The sequence below is a fragment of the Pocillopora damicornis genome, chromosome 10 (genome assembly GCF_964200805.1).
Source record: "Pocillopora damicornis chromosome 10, jaPocDami1.2, whole genome shotgun sequence".
NCBI classification, from domain to species: domain Eukaryota; kingdom Metazoa; phylum Cnidaria; class Anthozoa; order Scleractinia; family Pocilloporidae; genus Pocillopora; species Pocillopora damicornis.
In genome coordinates, this window is record NC_142679.1 from 16,858,796 (window position 1) to 16,871,295 (window position 12,500).

Genomic DNA, 12,500 nt, shown 5'->3' on the forward strand with positions numbered 1-12,500 from the left:
ACCGTAATTGTGCTATTAAACGTAAACACATAAATGTTGATGTGACGTTTCCACTGGTATACTGTGCAAACTGTGCACTTTGTGGGTGGTTGGGGAGAGAGAGTAGTATGGTTGTTAAATCCTTTCCCCCACCCCCTTCCCTCCTTTTTAAATGTCGTAAAAATGACAGGTGACATTATTTATTCTTCGGTGCCCTCTTTGGAAAATTCTTAGTATTTTTCATCGAATATTGTCAAAATTAAACTTTATTTTCTCTATCAATGACAGACTGTAGTGTTGTTTGACAAGTGCAATCAATAAAACATGCAAGTCGTAAAACTCATAGTGTTTTTAATAGTCGCATTGGACAACAGAATGAAGAGGATACAAAACTCATTGGAGACAGTTCCTGCTTGGTAGTACATTTTTTAGTTGTTATTTACCTGAGCCCATAGGGACGAGCTATTTTGAAAGGTCAAATATCTTCATGGATTGGAAAAAATATATTCCTATTCCAGTGCGGCTACTTTTCACAGCTCTTGCTGAGTGACCCGAAACAACTTCCTGTATGGTGCAAAAATTAATACTTTTGAACATGATGTATTACTCAGTAAGTGACACAGGCATAATCGGAAAAAAAATCCGAGTGCTTCATGGGACAAACATCCTGCATACTGCTAGGATTGGAATGTCATGTGTGGCATACGCGCAATGGAATAAATGTGATATTTTTAAGCCTGGTGAATAAATGAGAATGATGTATTATTCAGTAAGTGACACAGGCGTACTCGGAAAAAAAGAAATCCGAGTGCTTGAAGATTTTAGATATATGAAAATTCACATATTTGCACTGCGGTGGAAAGATGAAATTAGAAGATCCTCGCAGCTACGAACACTACTGAAACTAGTAGTTGTAAGTAGGACCTGAAAAAAAAAAAAAAAAAACTTCAGGCCAGTACGGGATTTGAACCCATGACCTCGAGCTCTGCGATACCGGTGCAGCGCTCTACCAATTGAGCTAACAAGCCAACTGGGAACTAATCAATGAATTGGGTAGAAATAAACATCCGAGTGAATGAAGATTTTAGATATATGAAAATTCACATATTTGCACTGCGGTGGAAAGATGAAATTAGAAGATCCTCGCAGCTAAGAACACTACTGAAACTAGTAGTTGTAAGTAGGACCTGAAAAAAATTTCAGGCCCGTACGGGATTTGAACCCATGACCTCTGCGATACCGGTGCAGCGCTCTACCAATTGAGCTAACAAGCCAACTGGGAGCTGGTTAATGAATTGGGTACAAATAAGAGTGCTCTCGGCCATCAGGAGTCGAAACTATCGACATCGTGTCAGGTTATGCCTAAGTGACACGATGAGACGGTACGGGTAGTCATCTCCAATAAACTCGTTGGCTTTTAAAAACACGCAATCTTGCTAAAATCAATTCTGGTTCAAGTCCGGAGAGTTTTTTAGGACTTCGTGCGATGTTTTATATCCTTGTTACACAGCGTGAGCAGTGTGACGAAAGCTGAGTAAGGGTAGAAATTAGCCATTGGAAGTTACTTAGCAAGTGCGTTCGTCTGCGCTGCAAATCCCACCGACAATATTCAAGAACGAGCAAGACGTCGTTGTTATGTATGTCTATTAACTTCGCCAACAACATACTCTGGTTATATGGTTAAGTAGATTTGTTTATTTAGAGAACGATGCAATATTTGCTTTTCGTGGAAACAGTTACTTCCGATTGGTTTTCGACGGCACAAAACTTCTCATACTAAATAAAATCAATTATTATTGAGCTAGAATTACTATTAAGGTTTTCTTTTTTTTTTCAGCAAGTTAACTGGGAAACCTGGCACATCTTTGAGTAAGATATTTTAAAAATACGACTTATTAAAAATCAACGGATGTAAATATCTGTTTGTTACTGCGCTAATTGTAGCTAAGTCGCTCGTGCGTGACGCAGATTAGGGAGCGAGCCTGTGAGATTTAATTTCAGCTCGTGGTAATTTTGGTGTTTCATAGTTTGTTTTACCTGTGTAGACAATATTTAACATTAATATATATTTTTAAAACGCTTCAAACCGCTAAAAAAGCAAAACCCTTATGTTTTATTTACAAACTTTGGCCGAGGAGTTAATTTATTCAATAGTGCTTTGTTATGTAGAGTTGTAGATTTCAAAGGCGCTCAATTGGAATTTTATCGAATTTTGATCGGCGTTCATGCAAAAGTGCTACTAGATCCTAAAGATTTAAAACCGTAGACCTAAAAATCAATGACTGAACTGTCTTTGGTTATAATATCAGAGGATTTGAAGAACTACCGGTCAGCTTTTTTCGTCGCTGAGTTTGGATTATTTTACACCTTCGCGTAAATGAGAAAAGTGTGTCTTCTTAATCGGGTCTCAGTTCGCTCGCAAATAAGCAGAGATAAAAATAATTCCCATGGTTTGACTAAGGAAGAATCAATGAATTCAATTATACTTAAGAAAGATTTACAGCTATGTAAACGTCTGTGTAGCGAGAAGCTGAAAAGTGTAAAATTTCGAGTTTCCGCTAGGTGAAATCCGAGCTTCCGGTAGGGTGACCGTTTTTCGTGGTTTTCTGCCGTTATATGGAATATTTCAAAAAACTAACCTCATATCCTTCAGTTACTTACCTAGGCCTTCAAACTGACAAAGTATGAGCGCAATCGATTTTTTGACCGTGGCCACGTTTTTTGAATTTTCCTTGATTTTTACTGACATTTACTCTTAACACCCATAAGCTACTTTTCCTTCAAGTTTCAGTCGACTGAAATCCCGATATTAACAACGTTAGGTGCCCCCTAGAAGTAAACGTTTCCGTTGTGGCGGACCGGAGTAGGCTATGTAGGAGCTCTTTTCATACCGCATGCACGTTTACAATTAGGAGGCTAAAATAGTCGCCATTCCATACAAGGGGATTCTCCTATCATATCAAAGGTTTCTGTATCAGAAAGTCCACTGAACTCACACGAGCGACAATCTCGCTAGGAGGTTGGGACTGGCCATTGATTGTTTGAAGACCAGTGGCATCTATGTTCTCTCAGTGATGCAATGCCGATGCCTCGATCGCGAGCATGACAAAATACTGTAAACAAATAGTAACCAGAACTTATGTCTGTTCTATGAGTTAATTCTCCAGAGAGGATTGTTTGTTCACTTTTCCAGATTTATATTTAATCCTTACAGGCCTTCGGAAACGAAAGAGTTCTAAAAACTAATCTGAATGCATCCGCTTACGGAATAAGATTGACAGAAAAATTGATCCGTCAGTTGAATCGACAAATTCTCACCTGTACTGATCTGTAAATAACGTCTTTCTGATTTTCAAGATCTCGAGGAAGTACAACATGATCTGAGTCACTCAATTCACAATAGTACGTTTCATCCCCCATTATTCTGATGTTGATCGACATACAATCATCCTCTAAATAACACTGCAATTCACAATCCTCTGGCGATTCTTTCACATGCATGCTGATTACGTGATCGACAGACAAGGCGCTTCATTCGACTGAGAATTCAAACAAGAGCGTGCGACATTCATCTCCTGATAATAAATGCATACGAAACGTCATTCGCTCTAACGAAGGTCTAACACTCAAAACGTCAGCTTTTAAGTTCTTTATGGTGGCCAATTTACGTTAATGATTAAGTTGATAAAACCAAATTATTTTTTCATACTTCCCCACCGACACAGCACTACTGTTTCTCTCAAAACTTACCCCCTTTATACTTCAGACAAAGTTCCTCTTGCTCTCGAAAACTTGAACGATTTGACTTTGAAATGGATGAAATAACAAATTGTCAGATTTAAAAAAACACCTTGCCCTAATATTTATTTATATTCACGCAGAAATCAGTATATTTACATATTCCGTGACTAAACAAAAGGGAAAGGCTAACTCTTCGAACCTTAATTGTTCTTTGAAATTAGTAAAGCAACATAAACTACTACATAGAAAACCGTGTTTATCTCATTGACTCCTTTAGGATGCGGTGCGGTGCATGTAAAACTATAACTACATGATACAAACGGTGGAGCACTTTCGGTAAGCCTACCACAAGGAAGAAGCGAGCGCCAGACATGTGACCTAACTAGATGTTTGAGCGCTTAAACGTCGTGCAGCTGGTCACGGTGACGGCGCATTTCTTGTGTTCGTCTTTGTTTTGATTATTCGTTTGTTAAAGTTATTCGCACAATCAAGCGTTGCTTAGGGTACAGACAGCTCTGAGACAAACGCAACTAACGAACAAAGACTCTCCAGAAATCGTCGATTGAGTTAACAGTCTAAGAGGCGATATCATCGCATTCCATGTCGTTGAGGTCACCAACGTTATTTAAGTGGACCAAAGGCGGGAAACCGGTATAACCTGCTTTCAATTCTCCACGTCCTCACTTTCCAAAAAAGTACTTTCCACTTACTAGCCCCCAATCTTTGCAAATGCCAGCTAACTTAGAATTTTCATCCTACTTCAATCTCACAAACGAACCACAGCCATCCAATTGCTCACCTGTCTGACCGCTGAAGTATTGGACCACAGGTTCACCAGAGCTGTTGGAAGCTGTGACCATGTGGAATGTGCGTCCCTGTTTCTTCTGGCACTGGAAGTCGGTCTCAGCTGAGTGAAGAACAAGCGCCTTCTGAGCTCTTTCATGGCACTTTTCTGCAGAACCATGTGTGACTTACCTATTCCATGGTATGATGTCTCGACTGACACCTTAGGAGGGGGGCTTCCAAACTTAACATTTGACACTAGAAGCCAACCTCCTAAAATAAAACCAGCCTAAGTGATCTTGTGACATTCGTGTAACTAGAATTTTTTACATAAGAATAATGGTAACAGGACCGAGTGGAGTCCAATTTGGTCTGTAATCATACGAGTGATTTACAGAATTGTACGACCGCAAAGCGGGAGTCCGATTTTTTTTATCACGAGTATGATTACAGACAGAATTGGACAACAAGAAGGCCTGTTCCCAATTAATCAAAACAATGACAAAATTTGAGAAAGAATCTAGATATCAGTTATACGTTTTCATAAAAACGAAAAACAACACGGCGGAGTGCGAGACAACAGTGCCCGCACATGACGCGTTCTTTTCCCTCATACAGGCATGACGTGTTAACTGTCTCTTTAACGGTCCTATTACACTGTCAAATTGCAAGCATGACGTGTGTGCTGTCCTGTTGTGCTCAAATCGGCAGGCTGGTGATAACCAAACACGTTCGAGAATATTTTACGGTTTCGATTAAAAAACACTGAAAACAGGGATCTTCGAAGAGAAAGCACAAATAGCCAAGATCAGAATGTTCTAATAGAAACTGCTCCAAGTCAAATATACTCCAGTTAAAGTCCTCGTGTCTCAAATAAAAAGACTTATTCACTTACCACCATATCTTGACATGTAAAAATAGACCCTCAAAGGGTTTCCACTTTTCTCGGGGTCGATCCAATACTCCCCGTCTCCTTTGGAGTGTCAGGAGTCCAAAATTTCTTTACAGGAGAAGGCCGGATGAGCAGAATTCCAGCCTCGTTTATCAACATCGGAAGAGGGAAGAATAACCATTTGAAACGAGGAGAGGATCAAACTTAGAAACAAAACACGCCACATAGGTCTTATTCGAAAAGTAGTTCCTTTCGCGTGATCATTAGATAGCTTTTGATTTTGGAAATATTTGTAGTATCCATAGCATCCTTCAATCTCAAATTAAGAAAATGGAAAAGTTATAAGGAAAGGCAAGAGATCATAAACTTTACATTCTCTGAAAAGCGCTGAGCAGAAGTAAGGAATAGGTCACCATTTTTCGCTTGGAAAGAGGGGTTGGAGGGTGAGCGGGTCTTGCGGGTGGTGGGGGGGTCTCCTGGTTTACAAATGGAACGGTGGTAGGATCAGTCGTCGCTGACAGAGTTTAAAGGCGTGACCAAAGAAAATTGACTGACTCGACTTATTGTGACAACAAAAATGCTGTGGCCTTTCCCTCTCCCTCCTTCCCCCCTCCCCCCACCCCTACCCAGGTGATATAAATGTGACTTGTTCTTAAGGTTAAGCATCTTAATCGACAGCACCTCTTCCATAATAAGTAAAACGTAGGTTACGCCTCAAGTTTTCCGGACTGAATTTTTAGCCAAAATCTGTCATCCGATCCGACTTTCGCCCATGGCACCTGACACATTCACATTCCGTCGGAAAGAGGGATTTGTTGTGGCCAACAGAGTATAAAGGGGGATCAGAAGTGTACAAAACGTCGGAAAAAAATATCATGGTGTTATAACAGAGGTATAATACATTCACGTGATACCTTCAACTCTCTTGAAAACCTCGTCCCTGCTTAAGTCAGTGTGCAAAGACGAACTAAAAGTCACAAGAAACAAAGTAACACCACTCAACAGAATGGGACAGAAATGAAAACCAACTAGATGTCCTCTCATTTTGCAATTTGAGAGAAAGAATGTAATGTCTCGCTTTCCCTTTTTTGATGCAACAAGTAGTTTTGATTGTGAATTTAGGGTTTTGTTAATTACACTTTGTCTGACTCGGCGAAAGACTAACAGCGCTTTTTAAACTACCAGCTAATATAAAGGAATCATCCCTGCTAAGGATTAAAACTTGTCCGCTGACTTGCACAAGTTACTCAACTCAGTGTCGAAATGACAAACGGTTCAGCTAACTGTACTTTGGTTCAGTGACTTGACACAAATGAGAGTAGTGTGAAGTGGCTAAAGCTATCTGCAAATGGTTAATATTAAGCTGTAATGGCTTAGTATCACATCAATCTATTCACCGTAAAGTGAAATGGTTTAGCGTGACGACAAAAGGTTTAGTACAAACCGAAATGGTTTAGTGTTACAGCAGTTGGTTTACGCCGTAACCGCCAAAATTACAAAAGTGAAATGGACAAGTCAAGCTTGAAATGGAACAGTCTATGTGGAGTCTTACGTCACAATCCTATAGTTTTTATAGTTTTTAGGCGCCCTTTAGTTGTAGTTTCGTCGTCTTGAAACAATGAATCGCTTTATTACGTTTCCTAGCTATGATTCTGACTGTCTATACTTTAAATGTGCTGTTGCGTAAAATGATGCATTTTATCTGTATTTTTGTCATTCCTTTTATTTCAGATTCTTATTTTATCTTGAGGTACTAAAATGGAGAATTCTTACCATGGTTAGGCGTAAGGCCGGTAAGAATTAAATTAAAAACTAGAAAAATTAACGGACAATCCTCTCTCGACAATCGGCTAAATACAACAAACATGAGTCATATTATTCGTTTACATTATTTTGTCATGAACAATCGAGCAAATCTGAACGCGAGGCATCGGCATTGTATCACTGAGAGAACATAGATACCATTGGTCTTTAAACATGCAATGTCCAGTCTCAATCTGTTAGCGAGATTGTTGCTCGTGTGACTTCAGTGGACTTCCTGACACAGAGACCTTCGATATGGTAGGACAACCCCCTCTGTATGGAATGACGATTATTTTAGCCTCCTAATTGTAAACTGCATGCGGTTTGAAAAGAGCTCTTACATAACCTGCCCTGGTCCACTAACAACGGCAACGTTTTCTTCCAAAGGGCAAATGAAATTGCTGATATCGAGATTTGAGCCGACTGAAAACCCGAAGGAAAAGGAGCTTATGGCTGCCAAAAGCATAATATAGTTCTCGACTTGTGTGAAGCTCACAATAAGGGAATAACATGACTTTTTGAGGGAATATTGTTTATTTGCGCCCGCAAATGACACTACAAGGGCGCAAATAAACAATATTCCCAAAAAAGTCATGTCATTATTATTATTATCAATAAACAAGGCCAAATGATAGACGATTTTAAGCATTTTTTCGGTAATTTTCAATAAGTTCACCATTTGATTCTTTAATAGCTTGTTCAATCAACACTTACATGATGATTTGAAGTGACTTTGAATTCGTCATTCACTTAGCTTGTATTATTAAAACTCGCATTCTTGATATCATTTGGCCTTGTTTATTGATAATAATGATGATGACATGACTTTTTTCGGGAATATTGTTTATTTGTGCCCTTGTATTTGTCTATCGTCTTTTGCTTCTAATTTGTCCAAATCTTCTTGCCCCAAATCTGAGTTTTGACTACTAATTTCTTCCATTACTTCAGTTTTCGCTCGAAGACGATTCGACGACTGAAAAAACTGCAGTTCAAAACCGGAGTTTCGCAAATGAATGGTTTTCCCGCGCCAACACTAGGCTTACTCTAATTGGTTAAAATCCATCGGATGATGAAGCAAGAACCAATCAGCTGTAGGGCTGATAATGCATTAGCAGCCCGCTGTCAGTCTTTTGCGGCCCGCTGAGCGTGTGTTTTGAAGAGGCCGATTCTCTATTTGGCCGCGTATATTGATAATGCCCGGTTATTATGTTTGATATAAATCTCTCAATCATTGAAAATTAAAATTTCTTTTATTGTGATTGGTTACAGTATAAAAACTCGTGTCATGTCTAAAAAGTGGAATAAAACCCTTCCCCAGTCCCCGAGGGGTTGAAGGTCAAAATCTGTATGATTACTTTTTTATTGTCCGGGAGATTTCCCAGCTAGCCTCGACCTCTTGTGCTAAGCATGGTTTTTCTCAATGGCTTCCCGCCATATCAAACAGGTCGTTGAAATTTTCTTGTGTCAGTAGTGAGTTTTTTTCGAACTGCAAAGTGTCCTTTCCTCTTCCTCTGGAATTTTTAGTATTCACGTGCGACGCTCGCGATCCGATCAACTAGCCAATCATGTTTAGAGTCCTTCAACTTAACGTTGAGGTTATGTATCTCTCAACTCAAATAGGTTTTTTGATTGGACGGTTGAATATGTCACGCGCCGTGAATCAAAATACACTAACTTTCGAGGGTGAACTCTCTAAGCCCCCAGGGAGACAACAACTCTAACTTTCGACTCAATATGCAGTTGGACCCTAAGACAATACTGGTTTTTTTTTAAGACGGGATACCAGTATAGCCTCTCTTGACCTTCACCATGTCCCCACTTTCCAACCCGGACCTCTCCACTTACTAGTCGACCCCAATCTTTGCAAATGCCAGCTAACTCGGAATTGTCATCCAACGTCACTCTCACAAACGAACCACAGGTGTCAGGTTGCTCATCTGTCTGACCGCTGAAGTACCGGACCACAGCTTCGCCTGAGCTGTTGGAAGCTGTGACCACGTGAAATGTGCGTCCCTGTTTCTTGTGGCATTGGAATCTCAGCTGAGTGAAGGACAAGTGTCTTCTGAGCTCTTTCATGGCACTTTTCTGCAGAACCATGTATGACTTACCTATTCCACGGTATGATGTCTCAACGGAAACCTTAGGAGAGGGACTTCCGAACTCAACATTTGACACCAGAAGCCAACCTCCTAAAATAAAACAAACCTAAATCATCTGGTGACATCCATGAAACTAGAATTTTGAACATATTTAATGGTAACAGGACCGAGTGGAGTCCAATTGGGTCTGTAATCATACGAGTGATTTAGTGATTTACAGAATCGTACGACCGCAAAGCGGGAGTCCGATTTGTTAATCACTCGTATCATTACAGACAGAATTAGACGACAAGAAGGCCTGTTACCAATTAATTAAAACTATGACAAAATTTGAGAAGAAACTGGACATCGGTTATACGTTTTCATAAAAACGAAAAACAACAGCTTACTCTGCGAAATGCGAGACAACAGCGCGCACATAACGCGTTCTGTCAACTCACACAGGCATGACGCGTTAACTGTCCCTTCAACGGTCCTATTATACCGTCCAATCACAAGTATGACGCGTACACTGTCCTATTAGTGCTCAAATCGGCGTGCTGATGATAACCATTCATTTTCGAGAATTCTGCTATACTTTTGATTCAAAACATAAGAAGGATCTTTGTTGAGAAAGCAAGAATAGCCAAGACCAGAACGTTCAAATAGAAAATGCTCCAAGTCAAATATACTCCTGTTGAGGTCCTCGTGTCTCAAAGAAAAAAAAATTCATTCTCTTACCACCATATCTTGACATGTCACAATAGACCTTCAAAGGGTTTCCACTCATCTCTGGGTCGATCCAATACTCCCCGTCTCCTTTGGAGTGTCCAGAGTCCAGAATTTCTTTACAGGAGAGGGCCGGATGAGCAGAATCCCAACCTCGTTTATCTGCATAGCAAAAGGCAAGAATGATCCTTTAAAACGAGAAGAGGATCAAACTAAGAAACAAAACACGCCACAGAGGTCTTGTTCCATAAGTAGTTCCTTTCGCGTAATTATTAGATAGCTCTTGATTTTGGAATTAAACGTGGATGTAGACGTGACATGACAGAGCTCTAAACAGCGCTTATCAGAAGTAAGAAATAGGTCACCATATTTGACTTGGAAAGAGGGGGTGGGAGGGGTGGCAGGGTCTTAGGGGGGAATATCATTGTTTTCAAAGGGAATGGAGAGGGGAGCAGTGGTCGCTAACAGAGTTTAAAGGTGGGATTAAAAAAAATTGACTGCCAATGAGGAAGATCGATAGAATAATTCGGAATGTTATGGAAGGATCAGGAAAACTTAATTGTGACAACCAAAATACTCCGACCCTTCATACCTCCCCTACCCCCACCTCCACTAACTTTTCCATGTCATGCACTTCACTCAGCAGTACCTCTTCCATAATAAGTAGAACGTGGGTTACACCTCAGGTTTTCCGGACTTGAATTTTTGGTTTGATTACTCAGTTGACATTCCTTCTTTACATCATTAGCATCGGATTTGCTGTTGTAAGATTGGCAGTTTTTATCTTGAAGGCATCTCAATCCACAGCTTATTTCGTCAGCATATAATGTCTTGGTGATGTGACCAATAAGCTCAAATCCTTGAAAAACAACACAATCGTGTTTCAAAGGTGAATATGAAGAAGCCCTGAAAGTTATGAGAGTTGCGCGTAGAAAGTTTCCGTTGTTTTTACTCGATTTTGGGGCGATCTCATATTTTTTTAGGGCGAACTGCTATGGCAACAGAGTATAAAGGGGGAAGAATGGAAATTTACGACCAATGAGGGGGATTTTTGGAATGTCACAGAGCCTTATTTGGGGGGGTGGAATAGTAAAGTTTATCGTGACACAGTCAAAATCTGTGTCATCCAATTGCCCATGGCACTTGAAACATTCATATCCCGTCGGAAAAAAAATATCACTGTGTTGGGAGATATAACACATTCATGTGTTACCTTCAATTCGCTCGAAAACCTCGTCCCTGCTCAAGTCAGTGTGCAAAGACGAACTGAAAGCCACAAGAAACAAAGCAACACCACTCAACAGAACGGGACAGAAATGGAAACCAACTAGAAGCCCTCTCATCCTGTAATTTGAGAAAGAAAGAAAAACAGATGACAAATGTTGCCCTTCTCCCTTCTTATAGATGCAACAAATAATTTTGATTGTGAATTTAGGATTTTGTTAATTACACTTTGTCTGACTCAGCGAAAGAATACGAGCGCTTTTTAAACTACCGAGTAATATAAGGAATCTTCCTGCTAAGGATTAATTCTTGTCCGCTGACTTGCACAAGTTACTCACCCGATAGTAAGTAAATACACCGAGTTTCTCACTCACACTCACCTTCCTTTTCTTACTTTTCCTCGACTTTCCTTCTCACGTTTATGCGGTAGTAAAGGTCTTTTGTATATATACTTCTCACTCAAACGTATTTATTGAAGCGGCTGACTATTCAAGATTTATGTTGTTGTCAAAGTTAGAGATCAATTTTCTTCTGAAGTTTAAATTAACCAATTTTCTCCAAATTGAATGACTTGGTTACTCCTTGAAACCAGTATATTCTTACCTTCAGTTTCTTTCCGCTTCTCTCGTATTTTTGTATTGAAAAACTTTTTTATAAACTTTTCATACAATTTTATTGAACCTTGGGTAACAATGAAAATTATAGAAACGAATAGAAACAGCTTGAGAACTCATACATAAATTATGCATGGGTCAGTTTTGCACGAAGTACTGATCACGACTCGTTTTACCGACTCTTTACATTCGAGTAAAACGTGGGGGCGTTTGACTTTAATAGAGAAAAACCGCGATTATTCGGATTCTTTTTATTATCCGAACTTGTTTTGTCCTGCACCCTTTATGAGTATCAATAAGTCGCCTTTGGGATCCATAACAACTTTTTCCCACCAAACAAAGCTAAATCCGCCTAATGGAAAAGAGCTGCAGGGTGTAATTTCAACTTAAAAAGTTTTTTCAGAAATGAAAACTGACAGAATTTCTTCCTAAGTTCTGACTCGTACATTTATATACATTTAAATAGTCACAATTTGTAGGTATATCTGCCGTACCATTCCGTGCACGTTAAATCTGATAACCAAAGCCAATATGCTAAGAAATATTTATTTCTTCGATGCTCTAACTATTTTCTCATCTTTTGCACTCTAGCTACCCTGCTGATATTGTTTACTTTCGCTTCCAGACAATTCTAATACAGACATCGGGCAAAGTTGG

General features: G+C 39.7%; 1 long non-coding RNA gene across 1 annotated transcript in view; it reads left to right on the forward strand.

Moving 5' to 3' along the window:
• LOC149039140 (uncharacterized) overlaps positions 1-1,850 on the forward strand; it is a 2,306-nt gene extending 456 nt beyond the window's left edge. Inside the window, exon 2 of the long non-coding RNA XR_016180673.1 lies at positions 1,817-1,850. This is a non-coding gene — a long non-coding RNA (uncharacterized LOC149039140). The remainder of the gene's footprint in view (positions 1-1,816) is intronic.
• The last annotated feature ends 10,650 nt before the right edge of the window (positions 1,851-12,500 follow it).